The following is a 23,411-nucleotide window of genomic DNA, read 5'->3' on the forward strand; positions in this document are numbered from 1 at the left end:
GATCCCATGAAGAGATTTCTGACATGTGAGAGAAGGAAAAAAATGACATCTAAGTTGGGGGGCCAAATAAATTTTCATTCACATTGGGAAAAGTGAAAAAGACTAAAGGGGAGCACAATAATTATTCTGATGGGTGATAATTGTAAATCTGGCCTGCCTCAAGTGAAAAAGGATGTATGGTCACTGAAATTCTTAAGTCTCTTTCAATCTTATGATTTAGAGATTAAGACATGGCAATACATAGCTACATTATTTTCAGAAAGTTTTAATTAGCTTTTATGGGGACTAGATATAACATGAATTCCTCCACCAATGAATAGAAAAGTCATGGCTCTGGCAGCAAAAATTTAAGTCCCAAGATTTAAGTCAAATGGACCAAATCTAAAGACCAGTTCTGCACCTCTGTCTTTGATGTCATTAGCTAAGACTGAAAAGCTGATACTGGAAAATAAAATCATTAAATTAGAAACACAACAATGTTCAAAAAATTAAAATAGGATGTGGATCCAAATACCATATCAGAAAATTGCAAAGCATATCAAGAATTCAATTATGAAATTAGCATAGTTACAGATGACCCTGCTAAATACATGGGGAAAATCAAATCTGTGTAACTACAAAACTATATATATATATATATATATATATATAGTAGACAAATAGAGGAACTAAGGAAATAGAGGAAAAATGCAAAGAATCAGAAGGTTCTAACTGCTTAAGATGAATTATTACTTTGTGCTGTCAGCTAGAAAGAAAGCTCCAGGCTACCCAACTTCTTCTTGATTAATTGGCCTCAGGAGGTAATCCTGCTTATTGTTCTCATCACTTGGTAAGAGGTGTAGGCTTGTAAAGCAGAAATTCCTTTAGTCTAGTCCCAGAGCTGTCTGCATTTAAGGAAACACCTAACAGGAATGCATACCCTTATTGAAGCTGCTCTAAAGTATCTAAGGGCAAAGGCACAACTAGAAAGATATCAAAAAGAAGTGATGTGTGAAAAAGGAATCCCTTTTGTACAGCTGTCCTTTTCATTTTAATCATGAAAGGATAGGGTCAAAAATCAAGGCCTTTGTTTTCCAGTATTTTAGTCCTGAGTAGCAGGCAAGAGAAAGGTTTAACATTTTTTATTCTTAGGTACTCTAAATTTAAATCATTTCAAAATCTTCCATTTCTTTGAGAAATGTTTATTTGCTTCTGTGAAAAGTGTGGCAATACATGTGATAACAGTACCCATAAAAATTTACAAAATAATTGAAACAATGATTTCTTTTGAAATAATCATGGGATCTGAAATATGTAATATTTATCAGAAGCATTTGCAACGCACTATAGTGGTTATATAAAATGCTGGTAATGTTCTGAAGTAAGTTCCATTGTCATATTCTTTACAACAGACTCAACTTTAATGGGTTAATTACTTTTAAAAGGCTGGTATCAACCAAATAATCCAATTTTTTCTTATTTTATTTTATAAGGAGAACTCTATACCCCCAATTTCTTATTGCAGACACTCTAGTTTCTAGCTTTTCATAAATTCCCCAATTTAATCTTACATCTCTGACATTCCCCTGACTGCTTGTATTCGTGCACCTTTATCTACACCTGAGGGCATTAGGCTTTTGCTTATAAGGCCAACTGCAGGCTCTCACTGTGTCCTTTTTAGGGCAATGGTTACAGAATTCACTGATACTCCTTTACCCCCATAGTAGCTGATATCACAGCCAAGATATTACTCTCTTCTCAACACTTTCACTAATCTCCTAATGCCAGTAATTTGGTCTTTGTCCCTTGGAGATGGCAGAGCTACCAATCGACATTTCTGTCTAGGCCAAAATTTAAATAAGATTGGGAGGTTCATATCTGAATCTCTTCAGCTCTATTTTTACTTCCTAATTCATAAAGCTGAAAATGAGCAATCTTGGAGTCACAGATTTTTTTTTTTTTTTTTACCCTCTATTCCACAATGTCAAATGCCTTGACAGAGTGGGAAGCGGGGCTGTGCAGATGTCACAGCGGTGGTTATTTGCTCCCTTGATTGACAGCCTCTTCATGGAGAGTAACAAACACTTCACCAAGTATTATATATTGGGGCCTCTATCCATTCAATTGTTTGTTCAATTCACAGCATGCACAGGCATTTTGAAAATAAAAATATACAATACGCATTACTCCAGGCCCTGAGAGGAGAGTGAATAACAAAACAATGTGTACTGCCCTCAAGAAGATGACAATCTAATGGGGTACAAAACATTAAATGATTATATAAATAGTTATTAGGATGTGTCTGAATGAAAAATAAAAGATGCTTCTGTAAAGTAAATAATGAGTTCCCTGAGGAAGTGACTTTTAAAGTGCAACCTGGAGGATAAATCGATGCTAAACAAACGGAGAGAGCAGAATGTCGAAAAGCCTAGCAAAGATTCCAAGTCAGGAGGTGGACGGTGAGGTGGATACACATACCAAAGGTCTGGGGGGCGACTTGTAGGTTTATGTTGTTATTCATGTACCCCTACTACCTCTATTATGTTTACAAATTATGACATGTTTTTAGAGGGAAATGTCTTACGTTTTAGTACCTTTGAGTGGTTTTTTTTTTTTCTTTTTTAAATCTGGGCTTATATCACTTTGCATTTCTTTATGTATAGCCAGCCCTGACTCCCTAAGCTGTGTAGAGAATAAATTAGGTGAAAATAAGTATAGAGGCAGAAAAAATATCTGAATAACCTCAATGTTGCATCTTTCCAGTAAAAAAAAAAAGTCAAAATCTTTAATTTCCCCTGACTTGGGCTGCTACCCTCCAGAGCAGATGCATATTAATGAGGCCTTTAATCAGGGCATTTCTAGTTCTAGACCACTAGATTACATATGCACCTAAACTTTTCAGTTGGTGTGGTCAATTATTTGCATAATAATTCTCAATTATTCACAAAATTAATTCTTAAAAATATTTCAATATAACAATTTTTAAATTACTTTTTATAAAATATACAACATATTATTCGAATTGAACACAACTAAATTGAATTTTAAGATTAAGAAGAGAAAGCATATTTTAAGAGATTATGGAGGAAGTTTATGACGTAGAAATAGATGCCACATGTGTAGAATCCACTTGTGAATTTTTTTAACATATGACGAGGCCAGAGAAGTGAGTGTGAAAACTAAAAGGTGATATTGCTTTAATTATGACTACATTTACAAAAATTTAAATAATGTTTCAAGGTGAATATTTGAGTACCAGAACTATTTGACATATTGTTCTATGGATCTCATTACTTTCCATAAGATGAGGAAAAGAAATATTTGTTTCTAGGTTTCAGAAGTCAGATGTTTTGGCATCTTCTATAAATTAATGTTTGATACCTTTTATAAATTGCTTCTGCATCCTCAATCTAAAGTTAGAAAAATACCTTTAATCCAACATGCATTTTCTTTACTCCAAATCTTCTCTGAATCTATTAATATTGTGCGTTACATTATATAATGCTTTATTTTTCCAACAAGCATGTTTCTAAATAAAAATTGCTTTTTAGATTACGGACCACAAAGCAAGACACAGCACACGTAGGATATATTATAAACTGATGTCCACAGAATGTTATTTTTCTATTCATATTCTACAAGGCAAGGTATAGCCTGTCTCTGCTTTTATGTCTCTTCAGAACAACAGAACAAGGTGGAATGACTATCTTGTGATTAGAATATGAAGAAAGGAATATTACATTAAAAATAAGATAGCACGAAAAAATAAAAGGAAAGAAATCAGGAGAAAAAAATCAGAAGAGTAGTAAGAAAAAAAATCCTATCATAGAATCTCTCCCTTTCTTTTTTGCTTATTCAACAATTACTCAGTGCCTACTCACTGCTCCTCTTTGGAATAGGCACTTATGAAATATGCACAAATAAAATACTGATCTTGGCCTTGAGACTTCCTCTCTAGTCAGATTGTGTGGCAGGTCTTGTAGCACATTTTGAACAGTGGCAATACCTCAGGCAAAGCACAGATCTCTCAGAAGGTTGTCAATTCATCCCAACAACCATTTTTTTCCATAAAAGATGCAAAAAGTCAGTATGATTTCAAAGGACATTATAATTTAGAGGTAATTATACTTAAATAAAATATATTTATTTAAACCTGATTTAACTAAATAATCAAAATATAATTTAAAAGTAATAACTTTTACTCACTTAGAGGCTTTTAAAAATATAAATATCAGAACTTTAGATTATGGAAATATCAATGAAGAAACACTTTTAGTCCACATTCTTGACTCTAGATTAACTAGCCCTCTCCATTCTCTCTATGCGAGATACTGACTATACGTTAGTGCCTTGACCTTGGTGGTGGTTCTCCAGCCTGTCCACACAACTCAGTGGCTTCCAGCTGACTTGAATGCAATTAATAGACTGTTATGTGTGTTCCTCAAACTGTTTTATATTAGATAAACATGTTATTCTAATTACATATTGTAATTAATACTACCTTAACTAAAAACGTTATTTCTATGGTAACAAAGTTGAATGTTTTGGAATGGTTTAATAAAGATGAGTCAATTTTAAACTTGCTATCTAATTAGGTGTGGGTGGCATGATCATAAAAGTTTGAGAAAAATAAAATATTTAAATAATTCCACATGTGCTCTCTACAAGGATAACAATTGTGATTTTATATTAAAAGTGATAAAATAATTCTGCAGGCAAATTGTTTTATATTGTACCTTAAGATTCTGGGTCTGCTGTGAAAAATCAAAGAGTGCATTGTGGGTGTAGTTTACATACCAAAGATGACAGAATTTTTTAATCAACAGATTTATATTTTTTAAAAAATCTTGACCATTCATAAAACAATTGATAAATAAAATGTACATTTTTACATTTTAAGATAAAATATTTGATCATGAATATTTTTTATCCTGTATTTTAATCTTTGTTTCTAAATTAATTGATTATTCATCCTAAAGATGCCACCCAAAACTACTAGAGCTCATCAATGAAGTCTATAACATTGCAGGATACATAATTCATTTACAGAAATCTGTTGCATTTCTGTACACTAACAGTGAACTATCAGAAAGAGAAATTAAGAAAACAATAAATCTAAGAGGGTAAAAGATCTGTAATTGGACAACAATAAGACACTGATTTAAGAAAATTTGAAGACAACACAGATGGAAAGATAAACCATGATCATGAATCAATGTTGTTAAAATGACCATACTACCAAGGCAATCTATAGATTCAATGCAATCTCTATCAAAATACCAATGGCATTTTTCACAAAGCTAGGACAAATAATTCTAAAACTTGTATGGCAACACAAAAGACCATGAATAGCCAAAGCAATCTTGAGAAAGAAGAACAGAGCTGGAGTCACTTTCTCTGACTTCAGAATATAATCTAAGGCTACAGTAATCAAAATAGTATACTACTGGCACAAAAAAGAAGACACATAGATCAGTGGGACAGAGAGTCCAGAAATAAATACACACACTTATGGTCAATTAATCTATCACAAAGGAGGCAAGAATATACAACAAGTATATACAAGTGGTGCTGGGAAAACTGGACAGATACTTGTAAAAGAATAAAATGGGGACATTTTCTCACACCATATACAAAAATAAACTCAAAATGGATTTTAAAATACCTAAATGTAAGACCTGAAACCATAAAACTCCTAGAAGAAAATACAGGCAGCACACTCATTGACATGAATCGTAGCAATATAGTTTTTTTAATGTCTCTCCTAAGGCAAAAGAACCAAAAGCAAAAATTAAGAAATGGGACCAAATTAAACTTAAAAAGCTTTTTCATGGCCAAGGAAACCATCAACAAAAGGAAAAATCAACCTACTGAATGGGATAAGGTATTTTCAAATGATAAAACCCATAAGGGGTTAATATCCAAAATATATAAACACCTCATACAACTCAATATAAAAAAAAAAATTTAAAAATGGGCAGAAGACATGAACAAACATTTTTCCAAAGAAGACATAGAGATGGCCAACAGGTACATGGAAAGATGCTCAACATCTCTAATCAGAGAAATGCAAATCAAAACCACAATGAGATTTTGCCTGTCAGAATGGCTATCATCAAAAGACCACAAATGACAAATGTTGGTAAGGATGTGGAGAAAAGGGAACACTTATACACTGTATGTGGGAATGTACATTGGTGCAGCCACTATGGAAAACAATATGGAGACTCCTCAAAACACTAAAAATAGAACTAACATATTATCTAGCAATTCCACTCCTGGTTATACATCCAAAGAAAACAAAAACTCTATTTCAAAAAGATATATGCACCCCAAGGTTCATAGCAGCATTATTTACAATAGCCAAGCTACGGAAGCAACACAAGTGTCCATCTAGAAATGACTGGATAAACAAAATGAAAGACACAGAGACACACACAGACACACACACAAACAGTGGAATAGTACTCAACCATAAAAAAGAAAATTTTCCATTTGCAACAACATGGAAGGAGATGGACCTGGAGAGTATTATGCTTAGTGAAATAAGTTAGAGAAAGATAAATACTGTGTGCTATCACTTATATGTGAAATCTAAAAAATGAATGAACATAACAAAATAGAAACAGACTACAGATATAGAGAACAAAGTAGTGGTTACCAGTGGGAGACAGAAGAGGAAAGAAGTAAGATGGGGGGTAGGAGATTAAGAAATACAAACTCTTATGTGTAAAATAAATAAGTTACAAGGACACATTGTACAGCACAAGGAATATAGCCAATATTTTATAATAACCTTAAATGAAGTATAATCTACAAAAATTTTACACTGCTATATTGTATACCTGAAACTAATGTATTATAAATCAACCCTATCTTAATAAAAAATAAAAAAGTTTATAGTTTCTGAAAAAAATAAATTGGTCATTTACTTGTTCTAATAGCATCAGCAGAAGAGTATTGTAATAGAAATAATGATTTAGTTCTAGACATATACAGAGATGAAATATTAAAGAGAGTACACATACTCCATTTTAAAAGATTTCCTTGGAGACCTTCAAGATGGTGGAGGAGTAAGACGTGGAGATCAACTTCCTCACTACAAATACATCAGAAATACATCTACGTGTGGAACAACTCCTACAGAACACCTACTGAACACTGGAAGAAGACCTCAGACTTCCCCAAAGGCAAGAAACTCCCCATGTACCTGGGTAGGGCAAAAGAAAAAAGAAAAAACAGAGACAAAAGAATAGGGACAGGACCTGCACCTCTGGGAGGGAGCTGTGAAGGAGGAAAAGTTTTCGCACACTAGGAAGGCCCTTCACTGACGGAGATGGGGGGGGTGGCTGGGGGGAAGTTTCAGAGCCATGGAGGAGAGTGCAGCAAAAGGGGTGCAGTGGGCAAAGTGGAGAGCTTCCCACACAGAGGATTGGTGCCCACCAGCACTCACCAGCCTGAGAGGCTTCTCTGCTCACCAGACGGGACGGGTGGGGGCTGAGAGCTGAGGCTCCGGCTTCGGCGGTCAGATCCCAGGGAGAGGTCTGAGGTTGGCTGCGTGAACACAGACTGAAGGGGCCTACTGCATCACAGCTAGCTGGGAGGGAGTATGGGAAAAAGTCTGGACCTGCCTAAGAAGCAAGAGACAATTGTTTTGGGGTGCGCAAGGAGAGGGGATTCAGACCACCGCCTAAACAAGCTCCAGAGATGGGTGTGAGCCGCAGCTATCAGCATGGACACCAGAGACAGGCATGAGATGCTAAGGCTGCTGCTGCAGCCACTAAGAATCCTGTGTGCAAGCACAGGTCACTATCCACACCTCCCCTCCCGGGAATCTGTGCAGCCCACCGCTGCCAGTGTTCCGGGATCTAGGGACAATTTCCCAGGGACAACACATGGTATGCCTCAGGCTGTTGCAACATCATGCCAGCCTCTGCCACTGCAGGCTTGCCCCACATTCTGTACCCCACCCTCCCCCTAGCCTGAATGACCCAGAGCCTCCTAACCAGTTGCTATTTTAAACCAGTCCTGTCTGAGCAAAGAACAGATGCCCTCAGGTGACCTACACACAGAGACAGGGCCAAATCCAAAGCTGAACCCCAGTAACTGTGTGAACAAAAAAGAGAAAGAGAAATTTCTCCCAGCAGCCTCAGGAGCAGTGGATTAAATCCCCACAATCACCTTGGTGTACCCTGCATCTGACTGAACCAAGAAAAAATACAAAATATAAACAGACAAGTCACAAGCACTAAAATTGAGACTGTGATTAAAAATCTTCCAACAAACAAAAGCCCAGGACCAGATAACTTCAGAGGTGAATTCTATCAAACATTTAGAGAAGAGCTAACACCTATCATTCTCAGACTCTTGCAAAATATAGCAGAGGGGGGAACACTCCCAAACACATTCTACAAGGCCACCATCACCCTGACACCAAAACCAGACAAAGATGTCACAGTGAAAGAAATCTAGAGGCCAATATCACTGATGAACATAGATGCAAAAATCCTCAACAAAATACTAGCAAAGAGAATCCAACAGCACATTAAAAGGATCATACACCATGATCAAGTGGGGTTTATCCGAGGAATGCAAGGATTCTTCAATATACACAAATCAATCAATGTGATACACCATATTAACAAACTGAAGAATAAAAACCATATGATCATCTCAATAGAGGAAGAAAAAGCTTTTGACAAAATTCAACACCTATTTATGATAAAAACCCTCCAGAAAACAGGCATAGAGGGAACTTACCTCAACATAATAAAGGCCATATGTGACAAACTCACAGCCAACATTGTTCTCAATGGTGAAAAACTGAAACCATTTCCACTAAGATCAGGAACAAGACAAGGTTTTGCACTCTCACCACTATTATTCAACATTGTTTTGCAAGTTTTAGCCACAGCAGTCAGAGAAGAAAAAGAAATAAAAGGAATCCAAATTGGAAAAGAAGTAAAGCTGTCATTGTTTGCAGATGAGATGATACTATACATAGAGAATCCTAAAGATGCTACCAGAAAACTACTAGAGCTAATCAGTGAATTTGGTATAGTAGCAGGATACAAATTTAATGCACAGAAGTCCCTTCCATTCCTATACACTAATGATGAAAAATCTGAAAGAGAAATTAAGGAAACACTCCCATTTACCACTGCAACAAAAAGAATAAAATACCTAGGAATAAACGTACCTAATGAGACAAAAGACCTGTATGCAGAAAACTGTAAGACATTGATGAAAGAAATTAAAGATGATACAAACAGATGGAGAGATATACCACATTCTTGGATTGGAAGAATCAACATTGTGAAAATGACTATACTAGCCAAAGCAATCTGCAGATTCACTGCAATCCTTATCAAACTACCACTGGCATTTTTCACAGAACTAGAACAAAAAATTTCACAATTTGTATGGAAACACAAAAGACCCCGAATAGCCAAAGCAATCTTGAGAAAGAAAAACAGAGCTGGAGGAAGCAGGCTCCCTGACTTCAGACTATACTACAAAGCTGCAGTAATCAAGATAGTATGATACTGGCACAAAAACAGAAATATAGATCAATGGAACATGACAGAAAGCCCAGAGATAAACCCACGCACATGTGGTCACCTTATTTTTGATAAAGGAGGCAAGAATATGCAATGGAGAAAAGACAGCCTCTTCAGTAAGTGGTGCTGGGAAAACTGAACAGCTACATGTAAAAGAATGAAATTAGAACACTCCCTAATGCCATCCAAGAAAATAAACTCAAAATGGATTAGAAACCTAAATGTAAGGCTAGACACTATAAAACTCTTAGATGAAAACATAGGAAGAATAGTCTTTAACATAAATCACAGCAAGATCTTTTCTGACCCACCTCCTAGAGGAATGGAAACAAAACCAAGAACAAACAAATGGGACCTAATGAAACTTAAAGTTTCTGCACAGCAAAGGAAACTATAAACAAGACGAAAAGACAGCTCTCAGAATGGGAGAAAATATTTGCAAATGAATCAACAGACAAAGGATTAATCTCCAAAATATATAAAAAGCTAATGCAGCTCAGTATTAAAAAGCAACCCAATCAAAAAATGGGCAGAAGACCTAAATAGACATTTCTCCATAGAAGACATACGGATGGCCAAGAGGCACATGAAAAGCTGCTCAACATCACTAATCATTAGATAAATGCAAATCAAAACTACAATGAGGTATCACCTCACACCAGTTAGAATGGGCATCATCAGAAAATCTACAATCAACAAATGCTGGAGAGCGTGTGGAGAAAAGAGAACCCTCTTGCACTGTTGGTGGGAATGTAAATTGATACAGCCACTATGGAGAACAGTATGGAGGTTCCTTAAAAAACTGAAAATAGAACCACCATACGACCCAGCAAACCCATTACTGGGCATATACCCTGCGAAAACCATAATTCAAAAAGAGTCATGTACCACAATGTTCATTGCAGCTCTATTTACAATAGCCAGGACATGGAAACAACCTAAGTGTCCACTGACAGATAAATGGATGAAGAAGATGTGGCACATATATACAATGGAATATTAGCCTTAAGAGGAAATGGAATTGAGTTATTTGTAGTGAGGTGGGTGGACCTAGAGTGTATCATACAGAGTGAAGTAAGTCAGAAAGAGAAAAACAAATACCGTATGCTAACACATATATATGGAATCTAAAAAAAAAAAATTGTTCTGCAGAACCTAGAGGCAGGACAGGAATAAAGATGCAGAGGTAGAGACTGGACTTGAGGACACAGGGAGGGAGAGGGGTAAGTTGGACAAAGTGAGAGAGTGGCATGGACATATATACACTACCAAATGTAAAACCGATAGCTAGTGGGAAGCAGCCCCATAGCACAGGGAGATCAGCTCGGTGCTTTGTGACCACCTAGAGGGGTAGGATAATAAGAGTGAGAGGGAGACCCTAGAGGGGTTGGATCATGAGGGTGAGAGGGAGACGCAAGAGGGAGGAGATATGGGGATATAGGTATATGTATAGCTGATTCACTTTATTATAAAGCAGAAACTAACGCACCACTGTAAAGCAATAATGCTGCAATAAAGATGTTAAAAAAAAGATATTCTTGTCTAAAATATATATTTCATCCAAATTTTTAAGGTAGTTTTAACTGTGCCTTAAAATTGAATGCCTATTACTGTTTGCACAAAGGTTGGAAGATGTAGATCTTAAAACATTAAAAGAAATTTTAAATATTCTTCAAAAGACATTTCCAGCTTGCAATGGTAGACAATATAGGAACTGATAGACCTGTCAAAACCTTTCCTCGATAAAAATCATTTGGTGCTCTTGGAAGTTTTCCCACCAATCTAGTATACACAACAGTAGAATTATTAGCATCGAATATGAATACTTTTATATTTTAAAAATATTATCCAGGGCTTTCCTGGTGGCGCAGTGGTTGGGAGTCCGCCTGCCAATGCAGGGGACACGGGTTTGTGCCCCGGTCCGGGAGGATCCCGTGTGCCGCGGAGCGGCTGGGCCCGTGAGCCACGGCCGCTGAGCCTGCGCCATGGCCGCTGAGCCTGCACGTCTGGAACCTGGGCTCCACAATGGGAGAGGCCACAACAGTGAGAGGCCCGCATATCGAAAAAAAAAAAAAATTATCCAAAGCTAGAGTCAACCTCTCTTTTAAAATTTTTATATTTGGTTATATAGATTTAAACTACCTACTACATGGTAGGATATGCCACCATGTGTTTCCCAAGAACTTGATAATTCTTACTTTGCTTTCACGTGTCCTTAGCAATTTAACACCAAATTCCTACTTGACAGATTTCTTAATTTCTGCAGCATCTCATCTCCTTTAACTGTCCCCTTCTTTCTGCTCCACATAAACCTAGATACAGAATAAGACAGTAGTTCTCACACCGTACCCTGTGTCAGAATCACCTAGAGGCCTCCTTCAAGCACAGAAAGCTAAGCTCTACTCAGAGTTTCTAATTCACTACATCTGGTTAAGCCCTGATAATTTGCATTTCTAACAACTTCCCAGGTGATGCCGATGTTGCTGTTTCAGGCACATATGTTGAGAATCACTAAAATATAAGAATTTTTCCTTGATTTCCCCCAAATCATTCATACAAAGCATTTGCTTATTTGGTATACTCCATTAAAGACTGGGCCAAAGACTTTTTATTGCACCTGCATGTATAAATTAATACTGAGTAGTAAATCTCTGGATTCTAATAGATTCTTTGGTCACATTATAATGAATTTCTTACGATCCTTTATTTACCATGAGTACCAGCTTTCCCCACTCAAGCTTGATGACCTCCTTTTCTTTTACCTTCTCCCCTCTTGCTGTTTGACCCAGTACCAACATTCTTCTTAACTCTTTATAAAGAGAACTTTAACACTGTTTACACATCATCTTTACAAACCATCAGTTCAGGGATCAAAAATCCTCATCCAAAATGGACTTTCAAAGTATTTGGGTGGATGGGGGCAAGCCTCCTAAAAGATTAATACCAGCTAATTCAATAACATCTTTCACTTTTCTATACAAAGATGATGAGTTCAGGTTTGTTCATCTTCATTTGGAATGCTACTCTTGTAATGTGGGACTGAGATAATAGAAAACTAGTACCTGCCTCTTCTTGTGAACTCAGGGATGGTAGCAAGTAACAAACTCCCTGGTGAATGAAAGAGAGAAATGCATTTTTTTGGGCAGTTATTACAGTGGTGGCACAGCTGGTAGCAGACTCGATTCAACTGGGTCACTATTGGATTCATTAATGTCAACATATTCATAAAAAGTGGAGAGAAATAAAAACATACAAAGTCAGTTCTGCATATGAATGAGCCAAGAGAAAAGCAACCTACAAAATAAGAAGAAAAACTTGCCACTAAGCTGAAGGATGGGTAGAAAAGGTTACCTGCACAAATTCACTAGGACGGTGGAGGAGACACACTCCCTTATACTGACTACATTACACTTGTAGGAAACAAGTTATTGGACATTTGATGGAAACAAGTAATAATCCCACCTACCAAGTAAAATAGCATTTTTATCCTGATTTATGCATGAGTAGGTGTATTTGAAAGTTGATTCCAGTTTATAGCAATAATTTCACTTTCACATTGAAAAATATTTTAAATAATCACATAAAGAATTTTTACATGTTTTAAATCATATTATAAATCTTTGGCCCAAGGCCTCTTACCTGTTTCCACCAGGATTCCTCAAGGGGAGAAGAGAGTGAATTTTTGCAGCAGGAAGTCTGAGGACAAAATCCAATGCAGCAGTAAGCATGATATTCCTTTGAAATAGCATAATATATCCTAAATTTTCATTGTAAGTTGGTATCTTACTGCCTAATATATTTATTTTTGACTTAATATCAGTTTAATCAGGAAAAGATAAGTTTGCTCTCACGTTGGTATTAACCTTGGAACTGAATTGCATTCAAAGACATACCTTACTGTCAGTTAATGCAATGGAAAAGCAAGTTAAATATTTATTGATCTTTCTTAGAGAATGCCAAATGGACATCCTAGCTATACCACATAAACAAACAAACTTGCTGAGTCGACTTACTTCTTTCTCACCTTCCATAGTGGCTTTTTCCCAGAATTCTCTTCTTTCCCCAGTTGTAGAAATTCACTGAAGTTAATTACCCACCAGGATTCAGCTGGTTTGCAGCAGATCTATGAGTGATCATAAGAAAGATGAGGTCTAGCAATGCCCCAGCTGTACTTTCCTTTGTAATAATCTGCTTGTTTGCAACACTAATTATAGGGACAATATCCTTTTTGAGACTGAATTTGTATCTTATTATTTTTATTTCCTTGCAAGTACAATGTTTAGGTTTGGATTCAAAAGTCCTTAATGTTAATTTTGGCTGTTTCATTTACTAGGTGTGTAATGTTAGGTAAATCTCACAATTTCTCTAAATTTCTTGTTTGCTCTTACATGAATACAGAGCTAACATAACAGGACCCTCAAGTTAGTTAATAAGTATGAAAATGTGTGTAAGGTAAAATACTAAACAATTTAAGTTATTATTTCTGAATATTATACAGGAATGCAAGGGCAATCACATAAACATGAAAGTATGGTGATAAAAATCATGTGTATTTTCTAAAATATAGTAGGGCTTAATGGAATTTTAAGAGTACCATTTATATATATAGCAGAAAAGAGAAAGTCTTGACATAATACATGAATGAGAATATAGTATTTAAGTAGTGTTGCCTATTCCAACCTGAAAAAATAAAGCATTTTGCCATTTGCAATATTTAGAAACTTTAAAAAATCAGAATTTTTATAGAATTAAATAAGATAAATTGAGTGTCAGAAGTCAAGATCACTCAGGTGGAGACATTTTAAAAAACACACATTGAGATCAGTGTTTTTAAATCAATATAATTTCAACAAATGTCTTCTATTAATGACTGCCAATTCTACTTTACTAGCTTGTTGGTATAAAGCCATTTTTCTCTACTTTTATCATGCACTGGAATCACCTGGAGAGACTGTTGAACCACAGATCTCTGGGCCCTACTGGGTATTTTTAATTCAATGCATCTGTGCTGAATTTTTTTTTTTTTTTTTTTTTGGTACACGGGCCTCTCACTGCTGTGGCCTCTCCCATTGCGGAGCACAGGCTTCGGACGCCCAGGCTCAGCGGCCATGGCTCACGGGCCCAGCCGCTCCGCGGCATGTGGGATCTTCCCGGACGGGGGCATGAACCCGCGTCCCCTGCATCGTCAGGTGGACTCCCAACCACTGTGCCACCAGGGAAGCCCTGTGCTGAATTTTTAACGCTTTCCTAGGTGATTCTAATGTTGCAGGTTTGGGGACTACACTTTGAGGACCACAGATATGAACGCTAATGGATTTACAATGATGAAGCAAAGCACAGAGGAATGGCTATTGAATGCTATGAAGAATCTCATTCCAATGTTCACTACATGTGCATTGTGATCTTAGAGGTATATAGTGTACGTTGCTCATTCTTCTCAACGGTGCAATAGCTATGTATTATTATTCTCAAGATACATGATTTACTCTGACTACACAGTATTCCTTGTGGAATGCAAACTAAGTGTACAAACTGCTGAGAAGATCTCTGGGGGGAAAAAAAAAGCAAATGCTGATTTTGCTTTGCACTCCACTTTTTAAAATACTGTGTTTTCACATCAGTTTTATGCACCAATAACTTAAGGCTCAAGAACACTATTACTCTAAGCTTATACTTTGGTGTGTTATAAGTCAGGATACAGAGTCAGCTACTATAAGAAAGAGGCCTAAAAATACAGTTGAGTAAATAAACTAGAAGTTTGTGCCTTTCTCATTTTAGAATATAAGTGTAGGCAGGCTCTGGTTGATGACTACTTCTGGGCCAGCCAGCTCTACACAAAACACGACTCCATCTGTGTATCAAAGTTTGCATCTGCAGTTGTGGTTCCTTGGTCAGAAGAAGAGGAAAAAGTGGAGTCAGGGCACACAACTTGTCTTTAAGTTGAAAACGACCAGTGAGTTGTGCACATCACTTCTATTTATATACCATTGGTAAGAACTTAGGTAGACACACCTGACTGCAAGAGAGGCTGGGAAATAAGCCCAGCTCAAACCCAGGGAGGCTGGGGAGCAAGTGAAGAGGGAGAAGGGAGGGGTAGATTCCACTACTAAAATGAAAAGGGGTGAGAATGGATCCTGGGGGACAGTTTAACAGCGTCTACTACAGGTGGGAATATAACAGGTGAAATAAAGCAGTTGTAACTTTCGTGGAAATAAAAGACCTTGAATAGATTTAACGGTTTAAAGCATTTCTGAAGGAGGCAACTTGCCTAAAGAGGGTTGCAGTGTTTTAAAATTTAACATTCCAGAGATGAATTAATGGTGCACTTTATTTTTAAAGAAAACAATTTAACTTTAGAAAAGACACTTCTCTTCTTTCCCTGGATGGTTATATGTTTCTGTGTATGGGTATGTGTTGAGGAGGTTAAAGGAGAAAATAGTGATAATATTGTGAAGTATTTTCCCTTTTATTTATGATAAAATACAATTCATATATCTAATAATAAAGAGAAAATTTTATTTTATTTCATTATTGATAAGTAGAAGTTGAAATTATAGAATTTTAAAGACCAACTTTTCCCCCTATTTTTATGTGTTTAAATATGTGCTAGGAGACTTATGTGAAAGCATGCATCGTTGCAGCTCTAGTTCCTTCACATAAACCAGTCTAATCACCTTTATTTTTGCCTAAATGAATGTCTTGTTCAAAAGTGATTTTTATTACCTTTCTCTACCACTATTTTTTCCCTCACTGTTCTTACACCTAGATTTCATTCTCATTCTTCTGAAGAGATTAAAATTTAAAAGTTCATTAAAGAAACTTGCCCATATGTTTCACTAGAGCAAGGTAAACTGTTATTTATAGGCACACTGACCTCTTTTCCACTGAGAAAACAAGGAATCATGTTAGTAGAACAAGAGCCTAAACTATACAGTCTGTTCTACAGTGCATTTAATTGTAAGGGTGGGTCATGAATATCTGAGTATGTGATTTCTTCTGAGAAAGTCACAGGACATTTATATATCAAAATAATAATACTTGTCTCAACTCAACTTTTATGACTTTGTATAATTACAGGGTATAGAATAGCTCCTTCCAGGTGTATAAACTTCCTCCTGTGAAATCTGACACTTTACATAGTGCTTTAACACCTATAAACTCCAGAGGTAGTGACAGTTTTCTGTACTTTTGTACAATATTCCATTAGCAAAATCTTGTTTCATGTATGTGGAAAGCTGAGAAGAAAGTTGGGACACCATGACAAGATCTGATTCCCATGATAGTCTGAGCTGTGTGACAGACTGGGAGCAGTGTTGTTACATATATTTTACCACATAAAAAGCTGGAAAGCTGACTACAGCAACAGTGATGGCACTGCCCTGCCTCCATCACTGGTGAAATTCTGGCTCAACTCTTGCAGAAACTACAGAAAGCATCATCAACCATTCCCTTTCAAATCATGGTAAGAGTTTTAAACTCCAACCCAGCATAGTGGACATTATCTCTGCAATGATTCTGCATCTGCTTAGGGAAGAAACTCCGATAAACAGTCGACTCAAGTAAACATGTGTCCCCATGAGAAAAATTAGTGGGCCAAAAATTCCTTTTTAAATCTACATATAGAAATAGGATGGAGAATGGGACAGCCAACTACTCAGAACAATAAAAAAATGTTGACTTTGGTGACATGGAAAATGTTGATGATGTGATAAAATATCATGAATTGCACAGTATTAATTACAACTCACATTCAAATATATCTATAGCAATATCTATAACATTTATACCAATATCTGTATCTATAACGATGATCACTTCGAATTAAGCATCAAGCCAGGAAAGACTGCATTTATCTAATCAACAAGCTGCAGGTGCATAGTAGTGAAAAGTTGAAGCAAAGTTCTTCAAATTTAAGGATGGATTATTATCATGATGACCTCATGTCTGATGGCAACTATCAATCAATTCTAGAGTTTTTTCTTTAAAATATCAGGTTTTATAATTGTCCTCAAAACGTAGTTTAATTGTCTGTAGAAAGGATAGTTTAATCTGGAAAATTAAGAATGTTGTTCCAACTATGAATATTATATGGCTTGAGGAGCCTTTAAAAAACTATTATTTCTGAAAATATAAAATTGCCCAAGGTAACTATTGTCTACGTTGTAAAGGAGTAAACAGGGAAAAAAATAAAATGCAATGCTGAGATAAGCAAAGGAGATGTTTAGTGGTATTGCATATGAAAGTTATGGCATCAATGTTTCTGTGTAATGGGTGGTCTGTTTTTATATATAACTCATACCCAACCTAGACTGTAATCCAAAATCAGAAGACACTGCAGAATACTATCTTCCATTGTTCTTGCAACATACAAAGGCGAAAAAGAAGAAAAAGGGGGAGTAGGAAGAAGAGGCAGATGAGAAGAAGGCAGAGCAGCAGAAGAGGAAGAGGAGGAGGATAGGAAGGAGAATAAAGCATCAAACTAAAAGGAATAGAGGACAGAGATTAGAGAAGTACTGAAAGCCCCAGAGTCACAGAAGTAGTGAAGAAAAATCTATTGAGAAACAAGAAGCAATACATGCCTAGATCTGCCTGATCCAGGGAAGTGAAATCTATTTAACAACACACGTGTTAAGAAGTTTGGAATAAATTTGAATTATTGCTGTGGGAAGGCAGTTTCTTTATAGAAATTGCTTGGTATCTTACTTAGGGATCTATTAAAATACAGGAAACTACTACCTGATGCAAGCAGTATAAGCCATGTTTAAAATCACTAATATTTCGTGAGCATTTTCTGTGTTCTTGTCTCTGTGGAAAGTGCCTTAAGAGTATTACCTGTTTAGTTTCCATAAAACCCTACGAGGTAGAAAACTGAGTAAAAGTAATACACAATGAGGCAAGGTTTGGTAAAAGTGGAGCCTGATCTAGACTTCTCCGATTGATAATTGAGCTGAAATCTGAAGACTGAGCAGGAGTTAAGGAATGAAAATGGTTGGACAGTCTTTGCAGAGGAAAATGATATAGTATATGCAAAGGTTCTGTGGTTACAGGGAGTATGCCTTCTTCAAGAAACTGAAAGAAATCAATTTGCCTGAAACAATAATAAGTTGAAAGAATAGAAAGAATAATGTGTGAGAATGGAAGAACATTGTTACAGGTTATAGACATCTTAACAGTCTCAACATGTTTAACAGTCTCTTAAAGTCTTGTCATGTTATAATAATACAATATTAGAAATACCCAGTTTTGTTCTAGGTTATTTTTTTAATACCATAGGAAAAATAAACTTCACACAAAAAATATTTATTAAGATGATTTTTCATAGGCTTATTGAATTAATATCCCAATGGTTATTTTCAGTCCCTACTTTATTAAAACATAATTATTTTTGTTTTGGCTAATTCATGTGAAGTTTTTCTCCCATATTAGGATCTTTGTCCTCTAACCTTATTTGCCTACATTGCATAGCTAAGCTTTCTTCCCTTTTTCCTGTTAATAAACCTCCTGGCCCATGAAATCACTAGCATTAATATGTCCAGCATTTACATCTAATATTTATAAAATAGCACTGATTTAGAAAACAAGGGTATATCACTAAGTAAAATTACACTTGAGGAGAACTAATTATTCATCTATGGAGAATTTTGAAGTTAAGTAATATATTAAAAGATAATAATGTTAAATGGGAAACATGGAGAGACAGAGAGGTGGAGGATCTCACTTGAAATTAACACAAGATATGTTCTAGTAGATAAAAACATAGCATCCTCTAATTTCAGAGAGATTAAAACAGAGACAATTACTTTGATCATTACTTGTCAATCAGAAATGTGGGCACTTGAAAGTGTTACCATGACCACTGCCACCACCAAATCCCCATTTCTCATTACCAACAATCTGCATTATCTGGTAGGATATCTTATACAACACAAACTTTGATATTCGTTGAGTCAGTGGGAGCTCTTGTTAAAATGCATATTCTGATTCAGCAAGTGCTGGGAGTAGCTGAGATATGTATCTCTGACAGACTTCCAAATGTTGCTAATGCTGCTGGTCAGTGGACCACATTTTGAGTAGGGAAGCGATAATTCACATTCCATTTTCCATGACAGCATGAAAATGGAATAATACGTACATATTTTATTGTGAACTCTGGGTGGAAAGGAGGTAGTCATGAGTAGAATTTTGACTAGTATCACTCAGTCCTGAGGGTCAGAGTGCAGCAAAGAGGATATAGGAACAAGTGGAGGGAGAAAAGCAGTATCGCTGCCACTTACTCCACTTGCTTCTTAGCAGAATAATGATAGGGACACTTTGAAGTCCGAAAGATATAATTTTCTTCGATACTCCATTTGGAGTGATACTTGTATCAAACTTAGAAGACAAGCAAATCAAAAATTTACTTTATTATGAGGTTATAAAATTAAAAAGAGTTAACATTTATTTATCGCTTCAGATGTTCCAGATATTAAGTTTGGTGTGTCATATGGATTGTCTCATTTATTCTTGACAACAACCCCCTGGGATAAATTAAATGATTATGTCATTGTAATGTTGAGGAAATTAAGGCACAGAGAAGTTAAATCACTTACTCAATGGGCAGTAAGTGGAATGTTTGTAACTACATAGTCTGATATCTCATATAAATACTTACGATAATTACTTTCTATGACATCTTTGGATTAAATAGAACTAAAACACTTGTACCCATCATAACTGAATTCATGTTTCTTCTGGGGGTTAGGTTATGGCATTGCCAACTTGCTAAGATAATAGTATTTATCTGTTCCTTAGAAGAGAGCAAAACTTTAAAGGAATGGGACTTAGGGCAGAGAGGCTGGAAAACTATATTGGAGTACATAGAAGTTATTTTGTGTATTTAAATACACAAGCTTTGTTCTTCTCTTATTTTTTTTCCAACCTTTACTTTCCTTACCATTTTTTTCATCTTTTTAAAAAGCTTTCTTAAATTACTTTTGCAATAAGACAGGATGTAGCTAAATAAATGCAAAATCAAATAATTGCACATTTTGCCCACACAAAATGAGCAATTTACTGAGAAGCAGAGGATGAAAACAAAGCCATTCAGCAAATTAAAAGTGTTAACTATGTCTCTTATCCATGTTCTAGACCTGCTGGTGGGCATCAAACACTCATCAAAGAACAAAGAGGCTGACACAAGATCAAAGCTCAGATGTCATTGAGGTTCTTTCCACATTTTCAGTACTTTCCACATTTTGTTATACTCCAGAACCAGATGAAATCACAGACCAATTCCTTGTCAATTCTGTAGGAGGCAACCATCTCATTTATTCTTCAAAGTCCAGTTTAGGTCACATCATGGTGCCCTAGATTCATCTTTTCCCTTCTCACATTTCCTAGTACCTAATGTGTGTATCAAGTACTTAGGCACTGGAATGCTAATATCTTTTATTATCTTTTCTTTGCTTTCATTATCTCTTCTCCACAGGCTGATTATAAGCTCTGTGAGGAACAAGTGTGTCATAGCCTTCTCTTGCTTTACTCCGTACCACCTAAAACAATGCTTGTAAGACTTAAGATTAAATCTTAAGATTAATTAAGGAATAATTTATTATTATTAAGACAGGAATAAATGTTCTCTAGTAACCAGAAAAAGAAACTCTTTGGTTTCTTACTCAAATATTTTGGTGTAATCCTCTTTAAAAATATATTTCTAACAGTGTTGTATGGAACAAAAATCGTTATTGTCTTTCCTACTTGAATTTAAAAACCCATAAACAGGGCATTCTGGGAAAAAGATATTTTCATAACAAAATATGTTTTCTCAGTCAGTAGCTTATTTCACCATTAATTTTAATTGAGGTAATTCGGATTTAGTCCATTCTGCCTTTTCAAATGTAAATCAAATATATATAATTGATATGTTATCATAAAATAATTGATAAATGTCCTAGTAAAGCTTTTTAAAAGTATCTTTGCTTGACATAACAATATTAAGTAGAAACATATTTTAACTGCAAAAGGAAAGATGATCATATTCCTTACCTAACTAATTTAATTACTATTATTTTTATCTCATATTGAATTTATTAAGTTTAAATACTTTAAGGAGCTCATGCATTAAAATATTTTATTATTAACATAATGAAAACCTTTTTTAATGAAAGTAAAAAAAACAATGAATAATTTGTCAAAAGTGCTTATCAAAAGTGTCTACCACCTACATGTAAGTATGTTTACAAATGTTGTGTTTTACCTTTAAATCCCTATAAAGCCCTAAAACAAAGGAAAAATTGATTATTGGCCAATTTGTTAAAGGATTGTCAGTTCTGCATTACTGATAAAAAAATTGAAGAAATCCTTTTTAAGCAAGTATTCCATTTCCTACATGCATGCAATTCCTAAATGAATACTGAAAATAGCTAACATTATCATTACATTTAGGAAAAAAGAGATACTATTCAGCTTCCTTGTTCACCTCTTAATAGCTCACACACTACTAGAAAGTACTTGACTACATGCTGAAGAGCAGAGTGTAATAGTTCCTGGTTTACATCTCAGGCAGGTTAATAGGTCTTCAGACTTCATTTAGCACCACATTTTCAGACCATCATAAGTTTTAAATTTACTTCCATGCTGACAGTTTAATGTTCGAATAAGCAAGGAGTTAACTTACTTTTAACTTCTAAACCTTAGGACCTCTATCTTAGAGCTATAAAATTGACATTTCAGCATGAATTTTTTTTCATGATGTGTCTTTCAAATGTGCACATGTTACAATGTCTAAAACAGCTGTCCATGTTTACATTAAAAGCCTTTCAAATATATATTTTTTTCTTTAGGATGCTATTTGTGCAGAAAGGAAGATAAGCAAATTGACTACTTTTTTACATTCTTCCCTCCCTTTCCCTTCCCTTCTTTCCTTCTTTCCTTTTTTTCCCCTCTCTGTTCTTTGTTCTGATGTTTCTTTCATTTCTCTTTTCCTTCCTTCTCTTTTTTCTTTTTTTTTCTCTTTCTAAGGTACTTCAAAGTAACTTTAGCAATTATTCAAGCAGAGTGAGGGATGCCAGCAGTTAAAATCTGCACTCTGCCTTTAATTCTTGTCAGGGTTTCACGTGCATATATCAGAAGTGAAATGTTCTACTATATATCATGCTTAACCAACTAGAGGTCAAAGAACTAAATCACTGAATTCATGAAAGTAAAATGTTGTGCTTTCCAATTGCCATCACTTTGGGAGACTCTCACTTCCAATTACCAAAATGACCTTCAAATATGATATTGACCACTTTGTAGTAAAATTTATCATAATTGTTACATGACAATACAAAATAAGAAATGACATGGATAAAAAAGCTGTTATGATGGTAGTAAGATTTTTTTAATCTCAAATAATTTTACATTCAGTTTTCTGCTTGGTTGTGTTTTTCCTGATTCTTTATATTGTCTTTGCCAATATACCATTTATATATTGTTTATAAGATTATATCACTACTTAAATGTGTAAACTTGTTAAAGTTTTAATATAGAGTCATGGATGCGTAAGGATTCACATTTTTTGTTGAAAACTCTTCTATATAATATATATTAACATTTTACATTTTATTAATGTGCAAGAGGGGAGCACTTGTAAATTCCAGGTTAGACAATGAAATATTACATCAATCTTTCATAGAACTAATTTGCAATTTCCTTACAATTCTAGGATGTCAGTAAGAAGTAGAAACTAATAATCATCACCTGCCTACTACCTGCTAGAAAGATGAAAATAAATAATAATAATTCTGTTCTATAAGACAGAACTTAGATTTTCCCCAAGTGCTTTACTGGGAATAACTCAGTGATTTACTGGGAATTTACTCAGAATAACTCAAGTTGTATTAAAGAGAAACA

Source organism: Delphinus delphis, chromosome 11 (genome assembly GCF_949987515.2).
Source record: "Delphinus delphis chromosome 11, mDelDel1.2, whole genome shotgun sequence".
Classification (NCBI taxonomy): Eukaryota; Metazoa; Chordata; class Mammalia; order Artiodactyla; family Delphinidae; genus Delphinus; species Delphinus delphis.